A 25,902-nucleotide genomic window follows, 5' to 3' on the forward strand; every position below is an offset into this window, starting at 1 on the left:
ATGTGGCTAACAATGACCTTACGTACCAGTGAGAGTAGACGGAATGGTCAAATCATGGTTGCACGAACACCTTTCTTTTTCTATAATAGACTACTTGACAGATCTTCCTATTTCACTACATTGAAGTGCGGCTCATACGTAGCGCTACATGTTGGCGTCAACAAGCTTTATTGAAGAGCGGCACATACCTCGTGGCCCATCTCCAGTGACGCAAATGCTCATCACGGAAGTTCATTTTAGCTTGGCACACACCTAGTTTTGTATACCCAGTTATGCAAGTGGAAATGAGCTTGGTTGGTTGAAGAGAAGCACATGGCAGTGACACCTATGCGGTGACCGAGATTTACGTCAAAGACGCACAATTATCTGGAACTAGCCTGCTTTCATGTATTCACTGATGCAAGTCTGGCGGAGCCCGTTTTTTGAAGAAAAGCACATGAAAACTGTCTCCTTTTCAGTTACACTGATTGCCGTTACATACGTTCACTAAATTGTGGCACGTACCGTCTCGGCAACGCATTTAAATGAGGTAACCTTGACTTTATGAAAGATCTACATGTAATCAGCGAAATATAGCCATAAAGCAGGTTCGTGTCAAATGGGTCAGCTAAGATAGGCGCATATGCATATCACATACCTAGGACACAACCTGTTGCTCCTATAGGCTAGTAATGCCGTTTCGCCATGAAAACAGCCCCTCATTATTGATATAGTGAGGGGATAGTGGATGGCCCGATGGTACATGTAGGCGAGAAAGCAGAGAAAATCCACGAACTGCCCTAATGATGTCAAACCGTCGCTTTCGTGACGACCCCCAGATATTCAGCTAATAGCTCTACAACCTGGGCCAAATACACTTTAAACCCGCAGTGTTGGAGAAACGCTGCACACCTACCTGGACTCATGACATTCATATGCCTGTATAACCTTACTCTGTCACCCTTCGGGGTAGCCGAGTACCTAAGGCGCTAGTATACTCGGCTCGAAATTGCGGGCTAATCCCCGGCTCCGGAGATTGCAGTTTGAATGGAGGCACACTGCGAAGACGCCCGTGTGCATCGTAGCGCACGTTAAAGATCCCCAGTTGGGCAAAATTCTCCGTAGACCTCCACTACGGCGTCCGTGTGACGTAAAACCACCCCCCCCCTATTGGCGCTAAAACTATCGTTACTCTACCCCGTTTTTTCCGAAACTATTCTTTTCTCGAGCTTGTTAAAAAAAACGCCTATTTTTTTTTGCCACAGCGAGCGGCCCATGTGGCTAACAATGACCTTACGTACCAGTTTGAGTGGACGGAATGGTCAAATCATGGTTGCACAAACACCTTTCTTTTTCTATAATAGACTACTTGACAGATCTTCCTATTTCACTACATTGAAGTGCGGCTCATACGTAGCGCTACATATTGGGGTCAACAAGCTTTATTGAAAAGGGGCACATACCTCGTGGCCCATCTCCAGTGACGCAAATGCTCATCACGGAAGTTCATTTTAGCTTGGCACACACCTAGTTTTGTATACCCAGTTATGCAAGTGGAAATGAGCTTGGTTGGTTGAAGAGAAGCACATGGCAGTGACACCTATGCGGTGACCGAGATTTACGTCAAAGACGCACAATTATCTGGAACTAGCCTGCTTTCATGTATTCACTGATGCAAGTCTGGCGGAGCCCGTTTTTTGAAGAAAAGCACACAAAAACTGTCTCCTTTTCAGTTACACTGATTGCCGTTACATACGTTCACTAAATTGTGGCACGTACCGTGTCGGCAACGCATTTAAATGAGGTTACATTGACTTTATGAAAGATCTACATGTAATCAGCGAAATATAGCCATAAAGCAGGTTCGTGTCAAATGGGTCAGCTAAGAGAGGCGCATATGCATATCACATACCTAGGACACAACCTGTTCAGCCTATAGGCTAGTAATGCCGTTTCGCCATGAAAACAGCCCCTCATTATTGATATAGTGAGGGGATAGTGGATGGCCCGATGGCACATGTAGGCGAGAAAGCAGAGAAAATCCACGAACTGCCCTAATGATGTCAAACCGTCGCTTTCGTGACGACCCCCAGATATTCAGCTAATAGCTCTACAACCTGGGCCACATACACTTTAAACCCGCAGTGCTGGAGAAACGCTGCACACCTACCTGGACTCATGACATTCATATGCCTGTATAACCTTACTCTGTCACCCTTCGGTGTAGCCGAGTACCTAAGGCGCTAGTATACTCGGCTCGAAATTGCGGGCTAATCCCCGGCTCCGGAGATTGCAGTTTGAATGGAGGCACACTGCGAAGACGCCCGTGTGCATCGTAGCGCACGTTAAAGATCCCCAGTTGGGCAAAATTCTCCGTAGACCTCCACTACGGCGTCCGTGTGACGTAAAACCACCCCCCCCCCCCTATTGGCGATAAAACTATCGTTACTCTACCCCGTTTTTTCCGAAACTATTCTTTTCTCGAGCTTGTTAAAAAAAAACGCCTATTTTTTGCCACAGCGAGCGGCCCATGTGGCTAACAATGACCTTACGTACCAGTGAGAGTAGACGGAATGGTCAAATCATGGTTGCACGAACACCTTTCTTTTTCTGTAATAGACTACTTGACAGATCTTCCTATTTCACTACATTGAAGTGCGGCTCATACGTAGCGCTACATGTTGGGGTCAACAAGCTTTATTGAAAAGGGGCACATACCTCGTGGCCCATCTCCAGTGACGCAAATGCTCATCACGGAAGTTCATTTTAGCTTGGCACACACCTAGTTTTGTATACCCAGTTATGCAAGTGGAAATGAGCTTGGTTAGTTGAAGAGAAGCACATGGCAGTGACACCTATGGGGTGACCGAGATTTACGTCAAAGGCGTACAATAAATCTCGCACTAGCCTGCTCTCACCCATTGAGTGATGCAAGTGTGGCGGAGCCCGTTTTTTGAAGGAAAGCACATGAAAACTGCATCCTTTTCAGTTACACTGATTGCCGTTATATACGTCCACTGAACTGTGGCACGTACCCAGTCTCGGCAACGCATTTAAATGAGGTTACATTGACTTTATGAAAGATCTATATGTAATCAGCGAAATATAGCCAGCAAAACACGTTCGCGTCAAATGGGTCAGCTAAGAGAGGCGCATATGCATATCACATACCTAGGACACAACCTGTTCCGCCTATAGGCTAGTAATGCCGTTTCGCCATGAAAGCAGCCCTTCATTATTGATATAGTGAGGGGATAGTGGATGGCCCGATGGTACATGTAGGCGAGAAAGCAGAGAAAATCCACGAACTGCCCTAATGATGTCAAACCGTCGCTTTCGTGACGACCCCCAGATATTCAGCTAATAGCTCTACAACCTGGGCCAAATACACTTTAAACCCGCAGTGCTGGAGAAACGCTGCACACCTACCTGGACTCATGACATTCATATGCCTGGATAACCTTACTCTGTCACCCTTCGGGGTAGCCGAGTACCTAAGGCGCTAGTATACTCGGCTCGAAATTGCGGGCTAATCCCCGGCTCCGGAGATTGCAGTTTGAATGGAGGCACACTGCGAAGACGCCCGTGTGCATCGTAGCGCACGTTAAAGATCCCCAGTTGGGCAAAATTCTCGGTAGACCTCCACTACGGCGTCCGTGTGACGTAAAACCACCCCCCCCCCCTATTGGCGATAAAACTATCGTTACTCTACCCCGTTTTTTCCGAAACTATTCTTTTCTCGAGCTTGTTAAAAAAAACGCCTAATTTTTGCCACAGCGAGCGGCCCATGTGGCTAACAATGACCTTACGTACCAGTGAGAGTAGACGGAATGGTCAAATCATGGTTGCACGAACACCTTTCTTTTTCTATAATAGACTACTTGACAGATCTTCCTATTTCACTACATTGAAGTGCGGCTCATACGTAGCGCTACATGTTGGCGTCAACAAGCTTTATTGAAGAGCGGCACATACCTCGTGGCCCATCTCCAGTGACGCAAATGCTCATCACGGAAGTTCATTTTAGCTTGGCACACACCTAGTTTTGTATACCCAGTTATGCAAGTGGAAATGAGCTTGGTTGGTTGAAGAGAAGCACATGGCAGTGACACCTATGCGGTGACCGAGATTTACGTCAAAGACGCACAATTATCTGGAACTAGCCTGCTTTCATGTATTCACTGATGCAAGTCTGGCGGAGCCCGTTTTTTGAAGAAAAGCACACAAAAACTGTCTCCTTTTCAGTTACACTGATTGCCGTTACATACGTTCACTAAATTGTGGCACGTACCGTGTCGGCAACGCATTTAAATGAGGTTACATTGACTTTATGAAAGATCTACATGTAATCAGCGAAATATAGCCATAAAGCAGGTTCGTGTCAAATGGGTCAGCTAAGAGAGGCGCATATGCATATCACATACCTAGGACACAACCTGTTCAGCCTATAGGCTAGTAATGCCGTTTCGCCATGAAAACAGCCCCTCATTATTGATATAGTGAGGGGATAGTGGATGGCCCGATGGCACATGTAGGCGAGAAAGCAGAGAAAATCCACGAACTGCCCTAATGATGTCAAACCGTCGCTTTCGTGACGACCCCCAGATATTCAGCTAATAGCTCTACAACCTGGGCCACATACACTTTAAACCCGCAGTGCTGGAGAAACGCTGCACACCTACCTGGACTCATGACATTCATATGCCTGTATAACCTTACTCTGTCACCCTTCGGTGTAGCCGAGTACCTAAGGCGCTAGTATACTCGGCTCGAAATTGCGGGCTAATCCCCGGCTCCGGAGATTGCAGTTTGAATGGAGGCACACTGCGAAGACGCCCGTGTGCATCGTAGCGCACGTTAAAGATCCCCAGTTGGGCAAAATTCTCCGTAGACCTCCACTACGGCGTCCGTGTGACGTAAAACCACCCCCCCCCCTATTGGCGATAAAACTATCGTTACTCTACCCCGTTTTTTCCGAAACTATTCTTTTCTCGAGCTTGTTAAAAAAAACGCCTATTTTTTGCCACAGCGAGCGGCCCATGTGGCTAACAATGACCTTACGTACCAGTGAGAGTAGACGGAATGGTCAAATCATGGTTGCACGAACACCTTTCTTTTTCTGTAATAGACTACTTGACAGATCTTCCTATTTCACTACATTGAAGTGCGGCTCATACGTAGCGCTACATGTTGGGGTCAACAAGCTTTATTGAAAAGGGGCACATACCTCGTGGCCCATCTCCAGTGACGCAAATGCTCATCACGGAAGTTCATTTTAGCTTGGCACACACCTAGTTTTGTATACCCAGTTATGCAAGTGGAAATGAGCTTGGTTAGTTGAAGAGAAGCACATGGCAGTGACACCTATGGGGTGACCGAGATTTACGTCAAAGGCGTACAATAAATCTCGCACTAGCCTGCTCTCACCCATTGAGTGATGCAAGTGTGGCGGAGCCCGTTTTTTGAAGGAAAGCACATGAAAACTGCATCCTTTTCAGTTACACTGATTGCCGTTATATACGTCCACTGAACTGTGGCACGTACCCAGTCTCGGCAACGCATTTAAATGAGGTTACATTGACTTTATGAAAGATCTATATGTAATCAGCGAAATATAGCCAGCAAAACACGTTCGCGTCAAATGGGTCAGCTAAGAGAGGCGCATATGCATATCACATACCTAGGACACAACCTGTTCCGCCTATAGGCTAGTAATGCCGTTTCGCCATGAAAGCAGCCCTTCATTATTGATATAGTGAGGGGATAGTGGATGGCCCGATGGTACATGTAGGCGAGAAAGCAGAGAAAATCCACGAACTGCCCTAATGATGTCAAACCGTCGCTTTCGTGACGACCCCCAGATATTCAGCTAATAGCTCTACAACCTGGGCCAAATACACTTTAAACCCGCAGTGCTGGAGAAACGCTGCACACCTACCTGGACTCATGACATTCATATGCCTGGATAACCTTACTCTGTCACCCTTCGGGGTAGCCGAGTACCTAAGGCGCTAGTATACTCGGCTCGAAATTGCGGGCTAATCCCCGGCTCCGGAGATTGCAGTTTGAATGGAGGCACACTGCGAAGACGCCCGTGTGCATCGTAGCGCACGTTAAAGATCCCCAGTTGGGCAAAATTCTCGGTAGACCTCCACTACGGCGTCCGTGTGACGTAAAACCACCCCCCCCCCCTATTGGCGATAAAACTATCGTTACTCTACCCCGTTTTTTCCGAAACTATTCTTTTCTCGAGCTTGTTAAAAAAAACGCCTAATTTTTGCCACAGCGAGCGGCCCATGTGGCTAACAATGACCTTACGTACCAGTGAGAGTAGACGGAATGGTCAAATCATGGTTGCACGAACACCTTTCTTTTTCTATAATAGACTACTTGACAGATCTTCCTATTTCACTACATTGAAGTGCGGCTCATACGTAGCGCTACATGTTGGCGTCAACAAGCTTTATTGAAGAGCGGCACATACCTCGTGGCCCATCTCCAGTGACGCAAATGCTCATCACGGAAGTTCATTTTAGCTTGGCACACACCTAGTTTTGTATACCCAGTTATGCAAGTGGAAATGAGCTTGGTTGGTTGAAGAGAAGCACATGGCAGTGACACCTATGCGGTGACCGAGATTTACGTCAAAGACGCACAATTATCTGGAACTAGCCTGCTTTCATGTATTCACTGATGCAAGTCTGGCGGAGCCCGTTTTTTGAAGAAAAGCACACAAAAACTGTCTCCTTTTCAGTTACACTGATTGCCGTTACATACGTTCACTAAATTGTGGCACGTACCGTGTCGGCAACGCATTTAAATGAGGTTACATTGACTTTATGAAAGATCTACATGTAATCAGCGAAATATAGCCATAAAGCAGGTTCGTGTCAAATGGGTCAGCTAAGAGAGGCGCATATGCATATCACATACCTAGGACACAACCTGTTCAGCCTATAGGCTAGTAATGCCGTTTCGCCATGAAAACAGCCCCTCATTATTGATATAGTGAGGGGATAGTGGATGGCCCGATGGCACATGTAGGCGAGAAAGCAGAGAAAATCCACGAACTGCCCTAATGATGTCAAACCGTCGCTTTCGTGACGACCCCCAGATATTCAGCTAATAGCTCTACAACCTGGGCCACATACACTTTAAACCCGCAGTGCTGGAGAAACGCTGCACACCTACCTGGACTCATGACATTCATATGCCTGTATAACCTTACTCTGTCACCCTTCGGTGTAGCCGAGTACCTAAGGCGCTAGTATACTCGGCTCGAAATTGCGGGCTAATCCCCGGCTCCGGAGATTGCAGTTTGAATGGAGGCACACTGCGAAGACGCCCGTGTGCATCGTAGCGCACGTTAAAGATCCCCAGTTGGGCAAAATTCTCCGTAGACCTCCACTACGGCGTCCGTGTGACGTAAAACCACCCCCCCCCCCTATTGGCGATAAAACTATCGTTACTCTACCCCGTTTTTTCCGAAACTATTCTTTTCTCGAGCTTGTTAAAAAAAACGCCTATTTTTTGCCACAGCGAGCGGCCCATGTGGCTAACAATGACCTTACGTACCAGTGAGAGTAGACGGAATGGTCAAATCATGGTTGCACGAACACCTTTCTTTTTCTGTAATAGACTACTTGACAGATCTTCCTATTTCACTACATTGAAGTGCGGCTCATACGTAGCGCTACATGTTGGGGTCAACAAGCTTTATTGAAAAGGGGCACATACCTCGTGGCCCATCTCCAGTGACGCAAATGCTCATCACGGAAGTTCATTTTAGCTTGGCACACACCTAGTTTTGTATACCCAGTTATGCAAGTGGAAATGAGCTTGGTTAGTTGAAGAGAAGCACATGGCAGTGACACCTATGGGGTGACCGAGATTTACGTCAAAGGCGTACAATAAATCTCGCACTAGCCTGCTCTCACCCATTGAGTGATGCAAGTGTGGCGGAGCCCGTTTTTTGAAGGAAAGCACATGAAAACTGCATCCTTTTCAGTTACACTGATTGCCGTTATATACGTCCACTGAACTGTGGCACGTACCCAGTCTCGGCAACGCATTTAAATGAGGTTACATTGACTTTATGAAAGATCTATATGTAATCAGCGAAATATAGCCAGCAAAACACGTTCGCGTCAAATGGGTCAGCTAAGAGAGGCGCATATGCATATCACATACCTAGGACACAACCTGTTCCGCCTATAGGCTAGTAATGCCGTTTCGCCATGAAAGCAGCCCTTCATTATTGATATAGTGAGGGGATAGTGGATGGCCCGATGGTACATGTAGGCGAGAAAGCAGAGAAAATCCACGAACTGCCCTAATGATGTCAAACCGTCGCTTTCGTGACGACCCCCAGATATTCAGCTAATAGCTCTACAACCTGGGCCAAATACACTTTAAACCCGCAGTGCTGGAGAAACGCTGCACACCTACCTGGACTCATGACATTCATATGCCTGTATAACCTTACTCTGTCACCCTTCGGGGTAGCCGAGTACCTAAGGCACTAGTATACTCGGCTCGAAATTGCGGGCTAATCCCCGGCTCCGGAGATTGCAGTTTGAATGGAGGCACACTGCGAAGACGCCCGTGTGCATCGTAGCGCACGTTAAAGATCCCCAGTTGGGCAAAATTCTCCGTAGACCTCCACTACGGCGTCCGTGTGACGTAACACCCCCCCCCCCCCCCTATTGGCGATAAAACTATCGTTACTGTACCCCGTTTTTTCCGAAACTATTCTTTTCTCGAGCTTGTTAAAAAAAACGCCTATTTTATTGCCACAGCGAGCGGCCCATGTGGCTAACAATGACCTTACGTACCAGTGAGAGTGGACGGAATGGTCAAATCATGGTTGCACGAACACCTTTCTTTTTCTATAATAGACAACTTGACAGATCTTCCTATTTCACTACATTGAAGTGCGGCTCATACGTAGGGCTACATGTTGGGGTCAACAAGCTTTATTGAAAAGGGGCACATACCTCGTGGCCCATCTCCAGTGACGCAAATGCTCATCACGGAAGTTCATTTTAGCTTGGCACACACCTAGTTTTGTATACCCAGTTATGCAAGTGGAAATGAGCTTGGTTGGTTGAAGAGAAGCACATGGCAGTGACACCTATGCGGTGACCGAGATTTACGTCAAAGACGCACAATAATCTGGAACTAGCCTGCTTTCATGTATTCACTGATGCAAGTCTGGCGGAGCCCGTTTTTTGAAGAAAAGCACATGAAAACTGTCTCCTTTTCAGTTACACTGATTGCCTTTACATACGTTCACTAAATTGTGGCACGTACCGTCCGGCAACGCATTTAAATGAGGTTACATTGACTTTATGAAAGACCTACATGTAATCAGCGAAATATAGCCATAAAGCAGGTTCGTGTCAAATGAGTCAGCTAAGAGAGGCGCATGTGCATATCACATACCTAGGACACAACCTGTTCCGCCTATAGGCTAGTAATGCCGTTTCGCCATGAAAGTAGCCCCTCATTATTGATATAGTGAGGGGATAGTGGATGGCCCGATGGTACATGTAGGCGAGAAAGCAGAGAAAATCCGCGAACTGCCCTAATGATGTCAAACCGTCGCTTTCGTGACGACCCCCAGATATTCAGCTAATAGCTCTACAACCTGGGCCACATACACTTTAAACCCGCAGTGCTGGAGAAACGCTGCACACCTACCTGGACTCATGACTTCATATGCCTGTATAACCTTACTCTGTCACCCTTCGGGGTAGCCGAGTACCTAAGGCACTAGTATACTCGGCTCGAAATTGCGGGCTAATCCCCGGCTCCGGAGATTGCAGTTTGAATGGAGGCCCACTGCGAAGACGCCCGTGTGCATCGTAGCGCACGTTAAAGATCCCCAGTTGGGCAAAATTCTCCGTAGACCTCCACTACGGCGTCCGTGTGACGTAAACCCCCCCCCCCCCCCCTATTGGCGATAAAACTATCGTTACGCTACCCCGTTTTTTCCGAAACTATTCTTTTCTAGAGCTTGTTAAAAAAAACGCCTATTTTTTTGCCACAGCGAGCGGCCCATGTGGCTAACAATGACCTTACGTACCAGTGAGAGTTGACGGAATGGTCAAATCATGGTTGCACGAACACCTTTCTTTTTCTATAATAGACTACTTGACAGATCTTCCTATTTCACTACATTGAAGTGCGGCTCATACGTAGCGCTACATGTTGGGGTCAACAAGCTTTATTGAAAAGGGGCACATACCTCGTGGCCCATCTCCAGTGACGCAAATGCTCATCACGGAAGTTAATTTTAGCTTGGCACACACCTAGTTTTGTATACCCAGTTATGCAAGTGGAAATGAGCTTGGTTAGTTGAAGAGAAGCACATGGCAGTGACACCTATGGGGTGACCGAGATTTACGTCAAAGGCGTACAATAAATCTCGCACTAGCCTGCTCTCACCCATTGAGTGATGCAAGTGTGGCGGAGCCCGTTTTTTGAAGGAAAGCACAGGAAAACTGAATCCTTTTCAGTTAAACTGATTGCCGTTATATACGTCCACTGAACTGTGGCACGTACCCAGTCTCGGCAATGCATTTAAATGAGGTTACATTGACTTTATGAAAGATCTATATGTAATCAGCGAAATATAGCCAGCAAAACACGTTCGCGTCAAATGGGTCAGCTAAGAGAGGCGCATATGCATATCACATACCTAGGACACAACCTGTTCCGCCTATAGGCTAGTAATGCCGTTTCGCCATGAAAGCAGCCCTTCATTATTGATATAGTGAGGAGATAGTAAACGGCCCGATGGTACATGTAGGCGCGAAAGCAGAGAAAATCCACGAACTGCCCTAATGATGTCAAACCGTCGCTTTCGTGACGACCCCCAGATATTCAGCTAATAGCTCTACAACCTGGGCCAAATACACTTTAAACCCGCAGTGCTGGAGAAACGCTGCACACCTACCTGGACTCATGACATTCATATGCCTGTATAACCTTACTCTGTCACCCTTCGGGGTAGCCGAGTACCTAAGGCGCTAGTATACTCGGCTCGAAATTGCGGGCTAATCCCCGGCTCCGGAGATTGCAGTTTGAATGGAGGCACACTGCGAAGATGCCCGTGTGCATCGTAGCGCACGTTAAAGATCCCCAGTTGGGCAAAATTCTCCGTAGACCTCCACTACGGCGTCCGTGTGACGTAACACCACCCCCCCCCCCCCTATTGGCGATAAAACTATCGTGACTGTACCCCGTTTTTTCCGAAACTATTCTTTTCTCGAGCTTGTTAAAAAAAACGCCTATTTTTTTGCCACAGCGAGCGGCCCATGTGGCTAACAATGACCTTACGTACCAGTGAGAGTTGACGGAATGGTCAAATCATGGTTGCACGAACACCTTTCTTTTTCTATAATAGACTACTTGACAGATCTTCCTATTTCACTACATTGAAGTGCGGCTCATATGTAGCGCTACATGTTGGGGTCAACAAGCTTTATTGAAAAGGGGCACATACCTCGTGGCCCATCTCCAGTGACGCAAATGCTCATCACGGAAGTTCATTTTAACTTGGCACACACCTAGTTTTGTATACCCAGTTATGCAAGTGGAAATGAGCTGGGTTGGTTGAAGAGAAGCACATGGCAAAGACACCCATGCGGTGACCGACATTTACGTCAAAAGCGTACAATAACTCTGGCACTAGCCTGCTCTCACCCACTGAGTGATGCAAGTGTGGCGGAGCCCGTTTTTTGAAGGAAAGCACATGAAAACTGTATCCTTTTCAGTTACACTGATTGCCGTTATATACGTCCACTGAACAGTGGCACGTACCCAGTCTCGGCAACGGATTTAAATGAGGTTACATTGACTTCATGAAAGATCTATATGTAATCGGCGAAATATAGCCAGGAAAACACGTTCGCGTCAAATGGGTCAGCTAAGACAGGCGCATATGCATATCACATACCTAGGACACAACCTGTTCCGCCTATAGGCTAGTAATGCCGTTTCGCCATGAAAGCAGCCCCTCATTATTGATATAGTGAGGGGATAGTGGATGGCCCGATGGTACATGTAGGCGAGAAAGCAGAGAAAATCCATGAACTGCCCTAATGATGTCAAATCGTCGCTTTCGTGACGACCCCCAGATATTCAGCTAATAGCTCTACAACCTGGGGCAAATACACTTTAAACCCGCAGTGCTGGAGAAACGCTGCACACCTACCTGGACTCATGACATTCATATGCCTGTATAACCTTACTCTGTCACCCTTCGGGGTAGCCGAGTACCTAAGGCGCTAGTGTACTCGGCTCGAAATTGCGGGCTAATCCCCGGCTCCGGAGATTGCAGTTTGAATGGAGGCACACTGCGAAGACGCCCGTGTGCATCGTAGCGCACGTTAAAGATCCCCAGTTGGGCAAAATTCTCCGTAGACCTCCACTACGCCGTCCGTGTGACGAAAACGACTCCCCCCCCCCCCTATTGGCGCTAAAACTATCGTTACTCTACCCCATTTTTTCCGAAACTATTCTTTTCTCGAGCTTGTTAAAAAAAACGCCTATTTTTTTGCCACAGCGAGCGGCCCGTGTGGCTAACAATGACCTTACGTACCAGTGAGAATAGACGGAATGGCCAAATCATGGTTGCACGAACACCTTTCTTTTTCTATAATAGACTACTTGACAGATCTTCCTATTTCACTACATTGAAGTGCGGCTCATACGTAGCGCTACATGTTGGGGTCAACAAGCTTTATTGAAAAGGGGCACATACCTCGTGGCCGATCTCCAGTGACGCAAATGCTCATCACGGAAGTTCATTTTAGCTTGGCACACACCTAGTCTTGTATACCCAGTTATGCAAGTGGAAATGAGCTTGGTTGGTTGAAGAGAAGCACATGGCAGTGACACCTATGCGGTGACCGACATTTACGTCAAAAGCGTACAATAAATCTGGCACTAGCCTGCTTACACTCATTGAGTGATGCAAGTGTGGCGGAGCCCGTTTTTTGAAGGAAAGCACATGAAAACAGTATCCTTTTCAGTTACACTGATTGCCGTTATATACGTGCACAGAACTGTGGCACGTACCCAGTCTCGGCAACGCATTTAAATGAGGTTACCTTGACTTTATGAAAGATCTATATGTAATCAGCGAAATATAGCCAGGAAAACACGTTCGCGTCAAATGGGTCAGCTAAGAGAGGCGCATATGCATATCACATACCTAGGACACTACCTGTTCCGTCTATAGGCTAGTAATGCCGTTTCGCCATGAAAGCAGCCCCTCATTATTGATATAGTGAGGGGATAGTGGATGGCCCGATGGTACATGTAGGCGAGAAAGCGGAGAAAATCCACGAACTGCCTTAATGAGGTCAAAACGTCGCTTTCGTGACGACCCCCAGATATTCAGCTAATAGCTCTAGAACCTGGGCCAAATACACTTTAAACCCGCAGTGCTGGAGAAACGCTGCACACCTACCTGGACTCATGACATTCATATGCCTGTATAACCTTACTCTGTCACCCTTCGGGGTAGCCGAGTACCTAAGGCGCTAGTATACTCGGCTCGAAATTGTGGGCTAATCCCCGGCTCCGGAGATTGCAGTTTGAATGGAGGCACACTGCGAAGACGCCCGTGTGCATCGTAGCGCACGTTAGAGATCCCCAGTTGGGCAAAATTCTCCGTAGACCTCCACTACGGCGTCCGTGTGACGTAAAACCACCCTCCCCCCTATTGGCGTAAAACTATCGTTACTCTACCCCGTTTTTTCCGAAACTATTCTTTTCTCGAGGTTGGTAAAAAAAACGCCTATTTTTTTGCCACAGCGAGCGGCCCATGTGGCTCACAATGACCTTACGTACCAGTGAGAGTAGACGGAATGGTCAAATCATGGTTGCACGAACACCTTTCTTTTTCTATAATAGACTACTTGACAGATCTTCCAATTTCACTACATTGAAGTGCGGCTCATACGTAGCGCTACATGTTGGGGTCAACAAGCTTAATAAGAGGGGCACATAGCTCGTGGCTCATCTCCAGTCGCGCAAATACTCCTCACGGAAGTTCATTGCAGCTTGGCACACACCTAGTTTTGTATACCCAGTTATGCAAGTGGAAATGAGTGGGTTAGTTGAAGAGAAGCACATGGCAAAGACACCTATGCGGTGACCGACATTTACGTCAAAGGCGTACAATAAATCTGGCACTAGCCTGCTCTCACCCATTGAGTGATGCAAGTGTGGCGGAGCCCGTTTTTTGAAGGAAAGCACATGCAAACTGTATCCTTTTCAGTTACACTGATTGCCGTTAAATACGTCCACTGAACTGTGGCACGTACCCAGTCTCGGCAACGCATTTAAATGAGGTTCCATTGACTTTATGAAAGATCTATGTGTAATCAGCGAAATATAGCCAGGAAAACACGTTCGCGTCAAATGGGTCCGCTTAAGAGAGGCGCATATGCAATGTCACATACCTAGGACACAACCTGTTCCACCTATAGGCTAGTAATGCCGTTTCGCCATGAAAACAGCCCTTCATTATTGATATAGTGAGGAGATAGTAAACGGCCCGATGGTACATGTAGGCGAGAAAGCAGAGAAAATCCACGAACTGCCCTAATGATGTCAAACCGTCGCTTTCGTGATGACCCCCAGATATTCAGCTAATAGCTCTACAACCTGGGCCAAATACACTTTAAACCCGCAGTGCTGGAGAAACGCTGCACACCTACCTGGACTCATGACATTCATATGCCTGGATAACCTTACTCTGTCACCCTTCGGGGTAGCCGAGTACCTAAGGCGCTAGTATACTCGGCTCGAAATTGCGGGCTAATCCCCGGCTCCGGAGATTGCAGTTTGAATGGAGGCACACTGCGAAGACGCCCGTGTGCATCGTAGCGCACGTTAAAGATCCCCAGTTGGGCAAAATTCTCGGTAGACCTCCACTACGGCGTCCGTGTGACGTAAAACCACCCCCCCCCCCTATTGGCGATAAAACTATCGTTACTCTACCCCATTTTTTCCGAAACTATTCTTTTCTCGAGCTTGTTAAAAAAAACGCCTAATTTTTGCCACAGCGAGCGGCCCATGTGGCTAACAATGACCTTACGTACCAGTGAGAGTAGACGGAATGGTCAAATCATGGTTGCACGAACACCTTTCTTTTTCTATAATAGACTACTTGACAGATCTTCCTATTTCACTACATTGAAGTGCGGCTCATACGTAGCGCTACATGTTGGCATCAACAAGCTTTATTGAAGAGCGGCACATACCTCGTGGCCCATCTCCAGTGACGCAAATGCTCATCACGGAAGTTCATTTTAGCTTGGCACACACCTAGTTTTGTATACCCAGTTATGCAAGTGGAAATGAGCTTGGTTGGTTGAAGAGAAGCACATGGCAGTGACACCTATGCGGTGACCGAGATTTACGTCAAAGACGCACAATTATCTGGAACTAGCCTGCTTTCATGTATTCACTGATGCAAGTCTGGCGGAGCCCGTTTTTTGAAGAAAAGCACATGAAAACTGTCTCCTTTTCAGTTACACTGATTGCCGTTACATACGTTCACTAAATTGTGGCACGTACCGTCTCGGCAACGCATTTAAATGAGGTAACCTTGACTTTATGAAAGATCTACATGTAATCAGCGAAATATAGCCATAAAGCAGGTTCGTGTCAAATGGGTCAGCTAAGATAGGCGCATATGCATATCACATACCTAGGACACAACCTGTTGCTCCTATAGGCTAGTAATGCCGTTTCGCCATGAAAACAGCCCCTCATTATTGATATAGTGAGGGGATAGTGGATGGCCCGATGGTACATGTAGGCGAGAAAGCAGAGAAAATCCACGAACTGCCCTAATGATGTCAAACCGTCGCTTTCGTGACGACCCCCAGATATTCAGCTAATAGCTCTACAACCTGGGCCAAATACACTTTAAACCCGCAGTGTTGGAGAAACGCTGCACACCTACCTGGACTCATGACATTCATATGCCTGTATAACCTTACTCTGTCACCCTTCGGGGTAGCCGAGTACCTAAGGCGCTAGTATACTCGGCTCGAAATTGCGGGCTAATCCCCGGCTCCGGAGATTGCAGTTTGAATGGAGGCACACTGCGAAGACGCCCGTGTGCATCGTAGCGCACGTTAAAGATCCCCAGTTGGGCAAAATTCTCCGTAGACCTCCACTACGGCGTCCGTGTGACGTAAAACCACCCCCCCCCTATTGGCGCTAAAACTATCGTTACTCTACCCCGTTTTTTCCGAAACTATTCTTTTCTCGAGCTTGTTAAAAAAAACGCCTATTTTTTTTTTGCCACAGCGAGCGGCCCATGTGGCTAACAATGACCTTACGTACCAGTTTGAGTGGACGGAATGGTCAAATCATGGTTGCACAAACACCTTTCTTTTTCTATAATAGACTACTTGACAGATCTTCCTATTTCACTACATTGAAGTGCGGCTCATACGTAGCGCTACATATTGGGGTCAACAAGCTTCATTGAAAAGGGGCACATACCTCGTGGCCCATCTCCAGTGACGCAAATGCTCATCACGGAAGTTCATTTTAGCTTGGCACACACCTAGTTTTGTATACCCAGTTATGGAAGTGGAAATGAGCTGGGTTGGTTGAAGAGAAGCACATGGCAAAGACACCTATGCGGTGACCGACATTTACGTCAAAGGCGTACAATAAATCTGGCACTAGCCTGCTTTCATGTATTCACTGATGCAAGTCTGGCGGAGCCCGTTTTATGAAGGAAAGCACATGAAAACTGTCTCCTTTTCAGTTACACTGATTGCCGTTACATACGTTCACTAAATTGTGGCACGTACCGTCTCGGCAACGCATTTAAATGAGGTTACATTGACTTTATGAAAGATCTACATGTAATCAGCGAAATATAGCCATAAAGCAGGTTCGTGTCAAATGGGTCAGCTAAGAGAGGCGCATATGCCATGTCACATACCTAGGACACAACCTGTTCCACCTATAGGCTAGTAATGCCATTTCGCTATGAAAACAGCCCGTCATTATTGATATAGTGAGGAGATAGTAAACGGCCCGATGGTACATGTAGGCGAGAAAGCAGAGAAAATCCACGAACTGCTCTAATGATGTCAAACCGTCGCTTTCGTGACGACCCCCAGATATTCAGCTAATAGCTCTACAACCTGGGTCAAATACACTTTAAACCCGCAGTGCTGAAGAAACGCTGCACACCTACCTGGACTCATGACATTCATATGCCTGTATAACCTTACTCTGTCACCCTTCGGGGTAGCCGAGTACCTAAGGCGCTAGTATACTCGGCTCGAAATTGCGGGCTAATCCCCGGCTCCGGAGATTGCAGTTTGAATGGAGGCACACTGCGAAGACGCCCGTGTGCATCGTAGCGCAAGTTAAAGATCCCCAGTTGGGCAAAATTCTCCGTAGACTTCCACTACGGCGTCCGTGTGACGTAAAACCACCCCCCCCTCCCCTATTGGCGATAAAACTATCGTTACTCTACCCCGTTTTTTCCGAAACTATTCTTTTCTCGAGCTTGTTAAAAAAAACGCCTATTTTTTGCCACAGCGAGCGGCCCATGTGGCTAACAAACACCTTACGTACCAGTGAGAGTAGACGGAATGGTCAAATCATGGTTGCACGAACAGCTTTCTTTTTGTGTAATAGACTACTTGACTGATCTTCCAATTTCGCTACATTGAAGTGCGGCTCATACGTAGCTCTACATGTTTGGGTCAACAAGCTTTATAAGAGGGGCACATAGCTCATGGCTCATCTCCAGTCGCGCAAATACTCCTCACGGAAGTTCATTTTAGCTTGGCACACACCTAGTTTTGTATACAAAGTTATGCAAGTGGAAATGAGCTGGGTTGCTTGAAGAGAAGCACATGGCAAAGACACCCATGCGATGACCGACATTTACGTCAAAGGCCTACAATAAATCTGGCACTAGCCTGCTCTCACCTATTGAGTGATGCAAGTGTGGCGGAGCCCGTTTTTTGAAGGAAAGCACACGAAAACTGTCTCCTTTTCAGTTACACTGATTGCCGTTACATACGTTCACTAAATTGTGGCACGTACCGTATCGGCAACGCATTTAAATGAGGTTACATTGACTTTATGAAAGATCTACATGTAATCAGCGAAATATAGCCATAAAGCAGGTTCGTGTCAAATGGGTCAGCTAAGAGAGGCGCATATGCATATCACATACCTAGGACACAACCTGTTCCGCCTATAGGCTAGTAATGCCGTTTCGCCATGAAAACAGCCCCTCATTATTGATATAGTGAGGGGATAGTGGATGGCCCGATGGTACATGTAGGCGAGAAAGCAGAGAAAATCCACGAACTGCCCTAATGATGTCAAACCGTCGCTTTCGTGACGACCCCCAGATATTCAGCTAATAGCTCTACAACCTGGGCCAAATACACTTTAAACCCGCAGTGCTGGAGAAACGCTGCACACCTACCTGGACTCATGACATTCATATGCCTGTATAACCTTACTCTGTCACCCTTCGGCGTAGCCGAGTACCTAAGGCGCTAGTATACTCGGCTCGAAATTGCGGGCTAATCCCCGGCTCCGGAGATTGCAGTTTGAATGGAGGCACACTGCGAAGACGCCCGTGTGCATCGTAGCGCACGTTAAAGATCCCCAGTTGGGCAAAATTCTCCGTAGACCTCCACTACGGCGTCCGTGTGACGTAAACCCCCCCCCCCCCTATTGGCGATAAAACTATCGTTACTCTACCCCGTTTTTTCCGAAACTATTCTTTTCTCGAGCTTGTTAAAAAAAACGCCTATTTTTTGCCACAGCGAGCGGCCCATGTGGCTAACAAAGACCTTACGTACCAGTGAGAGTAGACGGAATGGTCAAATCATGGTTGCACGAACACCTTTCTTTTTGTGTAATAGACTACTTGACTGATCTTCCAATTTCGCTACATTGAAGTGCGGCTCATACGTAGCGCTACATGTTGGGGTCAACAAGCTTTATTGAAAAGGGACACATACCTCGTGGCCCATCTCCAGTTTCGCAAATGCTCATCACGGAAGTTCATTTTAGCTTGGCACACACCTAGTTTTGTATACCCAGTTATGCAAGTGGAAATGAGCTTGGTTGGTTGAAGAGAAGCACATGGCAGTGACACCTATGCGATGACCGAGATTTACGTCAAAGACGTACAATAAATCTCGCACTAGCCTGCTCTCACCCATTGAGTGATGCAAGTGTGGCGGAGCCCGTTTTTTGAAGGAAAGCACATGAAAACTGTATCCTTTTCAGTTACACTGATTGCCGTTATATACCTCCACTGAACTGTGGAGGTATTCAGCTAATAGCTCTACAACCTGGGCCAAATACACTTTAAACCCGCAGTGTTGGAGAAACGCTGCACACCTACCTGGACTCATGACATTCATATGCCTGTATAACCTTACTCTGTCACCCTTCGGGGTAGCCGAGTACCTAAGGCGCTAGTATACTCGGCTCGAAATTGCGGGCTAATCCCCGGCTCCGGAGATTGCAGTTTGAATGGAGGCACACTGCGAAGACGCCCGTGTGCATCGTAGCGCACGTTAAAGATCCCCAGTTGGGCAAAATTCTCCGTAGACCTCCACTACGGCGTCCGTGTGACGTAAAACCACCCCCCCCCCTATTGGCGCTAAAACTATCGTTACTCTACCCCGTTTTTTCCGAAACTATTCTTTTCTCGAGCTTGTTAAAAAAAACGCCTATTTTTTTTTTGCCACAGCGAGCGGCCCATGTGGCTAACAATGACCTTACGTACCAGTTTGAGTGGACGGAATGGTCAAATCATGGTTGCACAAACACCTTTCTTTTTCTATAATAGACTACTTGACAGATCTTCCTATTTCACTACATTGAAGTGCGGCTCATACGTAGCGCTACATATTGGGGTCAACAAGCTTCATTGAAAAGGGGCACATACCTCGTGGCCCATCTCCAGTGACGCAAATGCTCATCACGGAAGTTCATTTTAGCTTGGCACACACCTAGTTTTGTATACCCAGTTATGGAAGTGGAAATGAGCTGGGTTGGTTGAAGAGAAGCACATGGCAAAGACACCTATGCGGTGACCGACATTTACGTCAAAGGCGTACAATAAATCTGGCACTAGCCTGCTTTCATGTATTCACTGATGCAAGTCTGGCGGAGCCCGTTTTATGAAGGAAAGCACATGAAAACTGTCTCCTTTTCAGTTACACTGATTGCCGTTACATACGTTCACTAAATTGTGGCACGTACCGTCTCGGCAACGCATTTAAATGAGGTTACATTGACTTTATGAAAGATCTACATGTAATCAGCGAAATATAGCCATAAAGCAGGTTCGTGTCAAATGGGTCAGCTAAGAGAGGCGCATATGCCATGTCACATACCTAGGACACAACCTGTTCCACCTATAGGCTAGTAATGCCATTTCGCTATGAAAACAGCCCGTCATTATTGATATAGTGAGGAGATAGTAAACGGCCCGATGGTACATGTAGGCGAGAAAGCAGAGAAAATCCACGAACTGCTCTAATGATGTCAAACCGTCGCTTTCGTGACGACCCCCAGATATTCAGCTAATAGCTCTACAACCTGGGTCAAATACACTTTAAACCCGCAGTGCTGAAGAAACGCTGCACACCTACCTGGACTCATGACATTCATATGCCTGTATAACCTTACTCTGTCACCCTTCGGGGTAGCCGAGTACCTAAGGCGCTAGTATACTCGGCTCGAAATTGCGGGCTAATCCCCGGCTCCGGAGATTGCAGTTTGAATGGAGGCACACTGCGAAGACGCCCGTGTGCATCGTAGCGCAAGTTAAAGATCCCCAGTTGGGCAAAATTCTCCGTAGACTTCCACTACGGCGTCCGTGTGACGTAAAACCACCCCCCCCCCCCTATTGGCGATAAAACTATCGTTACTCTACCCCGTTTTTTCCGAAACTATTCTTTTCTCGAGCTTGTTAAAAAAAACGCCTATTTTTTGCCACAGCGAGCGGCCCATGTGGCTAACAAACACCTTACGTACCAGTGAGAGTAGACGGAATGGTCAAATCATGGTTGCACGAACAGCTTTCTTTTTGTGTAATAGACTACTTGACTGATCTTCCAATTTCGCTACATTGAAGTGCGGCTCATACGTAGCTCTACATGTTTGGGTCAACAAGCTTTATAAGAGGGGCACATAGCTCATGGCTCATCTCCAGTCGCGCAAATACTCCTCACGGAAGTTCATTTTAGCTTGGCACACACCTAGTTTTGTATACAAAGTTATGCAAGTGGAAATGAGCTGGGTTGCTTGAAGAGAAGCACATGGCAAAGACACCCATGCGATGACCGACATTTACGTCAAAGGCCTACAATAAATCTGGCACTAGCCTGCTCTCACCTATTGAGTGATGCAAGTGTGGCGGAGCCCGTTTTTTGAAGGAAAGCACACGAAAACTGTCTCCTTTTCAGTTACACTGATTGCCGTTACATACGTTCACTAAATTGTGGCACGTACCGTATCGGCAACGCATTTAAATGAGGTTACATTGACTTTATGAAAGATCTACATGTAATCAGCGAAATATAGCCATAAAGCAGGTTCGTGTCAAATGGGTCAGCTAAGAGAGGCGCATATGCATATCACATACCTAGGACACAACCTGTTCCGCCTATAGGCTAGTAATGCCGTTTCGCCATGAAAACAGCCCCTCATTATTGATATAGTGAGGGGATAGTGGATGGCCCGATGGTACATGTAGGCGAGAAAGCAGAGAAAATCCACGAACTGCCCTAATGATGTCAAACCGTCGCTTTCGTGACGACCCCCAGATATTCAGCTAATAGCTCTACAACCTGGGCCAAATACACTTTAAACCCGCAGTGCTGGAGAAACGCTGCACACCTACCTGGACTCATGACATTCATATGCCTGTATAACCTTACTCTGTCACCCTTCGGCGTAGCCGAGTACCTAAGGCGCTAGTATACTCGGCTCGAAATTGCGGGCTAATCCCCGGCTCCGGAGATTGCAGTTTGAATGGAGGCACACTGCGAAGACGCCCGTGTGCATCGTAGCGCACGTTAAAGATCCCCAGTTGGGCAAAATTCTCCGTAGACCTCCACTACGGCGTCCGTGTGACGTAAACCCCCCCCCCCCCTATTGGCGATAAAACTATCGTTACTCTACCCCGTTTTTTCCGAAACTATTCTTTTCTCGAGCTTGTTAAAAAAAAACGCCTATTTTTTGCCACAGCGAGCGGCCCATGTGGCTAACAAAGACCTTACGTACCAGTGAGAGTAGACGGAATGGTCAAATCATGGTTGCACGAACACCTTTCTTTTTGTGTAATAGACTACTTGACTGATCTTCCAATTTCGCTACATTGAAGTGCGGCTCATACGTAGCGCTACATGTTGGGGTCAACAAGCTTTATTGAAAAGGGACACATACCTCGTGGCCCATCTCCAGTTTCGCAAATGCTCATCACGGAAGTTCATTTTAGCTTGGCACACACCTAGTTTTGTATACCCAGTTATGCAAGTGGAAATGAGCTTGGTTGGTTGAAGAGAAGCACATGGCAGTGACACCTATGCGATGACCGAGATTTACGTCAAAGACGTACAATAAATCTCGCACTAGCCTGCTCTCACCCATTGAGTGATGCAAGTGTGGCGGAGCCCGTTTTTTGAAGGAAAGCACATGAAAACTGTATCCTTTTCAGTTACACTGATTGCCGTTATATACCTCCACTGAACTGTGGCACGTACCCAGTCTCGGCAACGCATTTAAATGAGGTTACATTGACTTTATGAAAGATCTACATGTAATCAGCGAAATATAGCCATAAAGCAGGTTCGTGTCAAATGGGTCAGCTAAGAGAGGCGCATATGCATATCACATACCTAGGACACAACCTTTTGCGCCTATAGGCTAGTAATGCCGTTTCGCCATGAAAACAGCCCCTCATTATTGATATAGTGAGGGGATAGTGGATGGCCCGATGGTACATGTAGGCGAGAAAGCAGAGAAAATCCACGAACTGCCCTAATGATGTCAAACCATCGCTTTCGTGACGACCCCCAGATATTCAGCTAATAGCTCTACAACCTGGGCCAAATACACTTTAAACCCGCAGTGGTGGAGAAACGCTGCGCACCTACCTGGACTCATGACATTCATATGCCTGTATAACCTTACTCTGTCACCCTTCGGGGTAGCCGAGTACCTAAGGCGCTAGTATACTCGGCTCGAAATTGCGGGCTAATCCCCGGCTCCGGAGATTGCAGTTTGAATGGAGGCACACTGCGAAGACGCCCGTGTACATCGTAGCGCACGTTAAAGATCCCCAGTTGGGCAAAATTCTCCGTAGACGTCCACTACCGCGTCCGTGTGACGTAAAACCACCCCCCCCCCCCCTATAGGCGATAAAACTATCGTTACTCTACCCCGTTTTTTCCGAAACTATTCTTTTCTAGAGCTTGTTAAAAAAAACGCCTATTTTTTGCCACAGCAAGCGGCCCATGTGGCTAACAAACACCTTACGTACCAGTGAGAGTAGACGGAATGGTCAAATCATGGTTGCACGAACACCTTTCTTTTTGTGTAATAGACTACTTGACTGATCTTCCAATTTCGCTACATTGAAGTGCGGCTCATACGTAGCTCTACATGTTTGGGTCAACAAGCTTTATAAGAGGGGCATATAGCTCGTGGCTCAACTCCAGTCGCGCAAATACTCGTCACGGAAGTTCATTGCAGCTTGGCACACACCTAGTTTTGTATCCCAGTTATGCAAGTGGAAATGAGCTGGGTTGGTTGAAGAGAAGCACATGGCAAAGACACCTATGCGGTGACCGACATTTACGTCCAAGGCGTACAATAAATCTGGCACTAGCCTGCTCTCACCCATTGAGTGATGCAAGTGTGGCGGAGCCCGTTTTTTGAAGGAAAGCACATGAAAACTGTATCCTTTTCAGTTACACTGATTGCCGTTATATACGTCCACTGAACTGTGGCACGTACCCAGTCTCGGAAACGCATTTAAATGAGGTGACATTGACTTCATGAAAGATCTATATGTAATCAGCGAAATATAGCCAGGAAAACACGTTCGCGTCAAATGGGTCCGCTTAAGAGAGGCGCATATGCAATGTCACATACCTAGGACACAACCTGTTCCACCTACAGGCTAGTAATGCCGTTTCGGCATGAAAACAGCCCTTCATTATTGATATAGTGAGGAGATAGTAAACGGCCCGATGGTACATGTAGGCGAGAAAGCAGAGAAAATCCACGAACTGCCCTAATGATGTCAAACCGTCGCTTTCGTGACGACCCCCAGATATTCAGCTAATAGCTCTACAACCTGGGCCAAATACACTTTAAACCCGCAGTGCTGGAGAAACGCTGCACACCTACCTGGACTCATGACATTCATATGCCTGTATAACCTTACTCTGTCACCCTTCGGGGTAGCCGAGTACCTAAGGCGCTAGTATACTCGGCTCGAAATTGCGGGCTAATCCCCGGCTCCGGAGATTGCAGTTTGAATGGAGGCACACTGCGAAGACGCCCGTGTGCATCGTAGCGCACGTTAAAGATCCCCAGTTGGGCAAAATTCTCCGTAGACCTCCACTACGGCGTCCGTGTGACGTAACCCCCCCCCCCCCCTATTGGCGATAAAACTATCGTTACTCTACCCCGTTTTTTCCGAAACTATTCTTTTCTCGAGCTTGTTAAAAAAAACGCCTATTTTTTGCCACAGCGAGCGGCCCATGTGGCTAACAATGACCTTACGTACCAGTGAGAGTAGACGGAATGGTCAAATCATGGTTGCACGAACACCTTTCTTTTTCTATAATAGACTACTTGACAGATCTTCCTATTTCACTACATTAAAGTGCGGCTCATACGTAGCGCTACATGTTGGGGTCAACAAGCTTTATTGAAAAGGGGCACATACCTCGTGGCCCATCTCCAGTGACGCAAATGCTCATCACGGAAGTTCATTGTAGCTTGGCACACACCTAGTTTTGTATACCCAGTTATGCAAGTGAAAATGAGCTTGGTTGGTTGAAGAGAAGCACATGGCAGTGACACCTATGCGGTGACCGAGATTTACATCAAAGGCGTACAATAAATCTGGCACTAGCCTGCTCTCACCCATTGAGTGATGCAAGCGTGGCGGAGCCCGTTTTTTGAAGGAAAGCACATGAAAACTGTATCCTTTTCAGTTACACTGATTGCCGTTATAAACGTCCACAGAACTGTGGCACGTACCCAGTCTCGGCAACGCATTTAAATGAGGTTACATTGACTTTATGAAAGATCTATATGTAATCAGCGAAATATAGCCAGGAAAACACGTTCGCGTCAAATGGGTCAGCTAAGAGAGGCGCATATGCATATCACATACCTAGGACACAACCTGTTCCGCCTATAGGCTAGTAATGCCGTTTCGCCATGAAAGCAGCCCTTCATTATTGATATAGTGAGGGGATAGTGGATGGCCCGATGGTACATGTCCGTTTTTTGAAGAAAAGCACATGAAAACTGTCTCCTTTGAAGTTACACTGATTGCCGTTACATACGTTCACTAAATTGTGGCACGTTCTCTCATTCTTTCTCTCGAAAGAATGAGAGAAACTCTTTAGCTTTGCTTGGCACAAAAGAATGAGGGAAACTCTATAGTACGTGGCACGAAAGTATAAGAGAAACTCTATAGTTCAATGTAGCACAATAGAATGAGAGAAACTCTATAGTTGTGCGTGGAACGATCGAATGGGCGAAACTCCATCATTGTGCTTGAAACGAAACAATGACAGAAACTCTATAGTTATGCATTGCACGAAAGCATGAGAGAAACTCTATAGTTGTGCGTGGCAC

The sequence above is a fragment of the Dermacentor andersoni genome, chromosome 2 (genome assembly GCF_023375885.2).
Source record: "Dermacentor andersoni chromosome 2, qqDerAnde1_hic_scaffold, whole genome shotgun sequence".
Lineage (NCBI taxonomy): Eukaryota > Metazoa > Arthropoda > Arachnida > Ixodida > Ixodidae > Dermacentor > Dermacentor andersoni.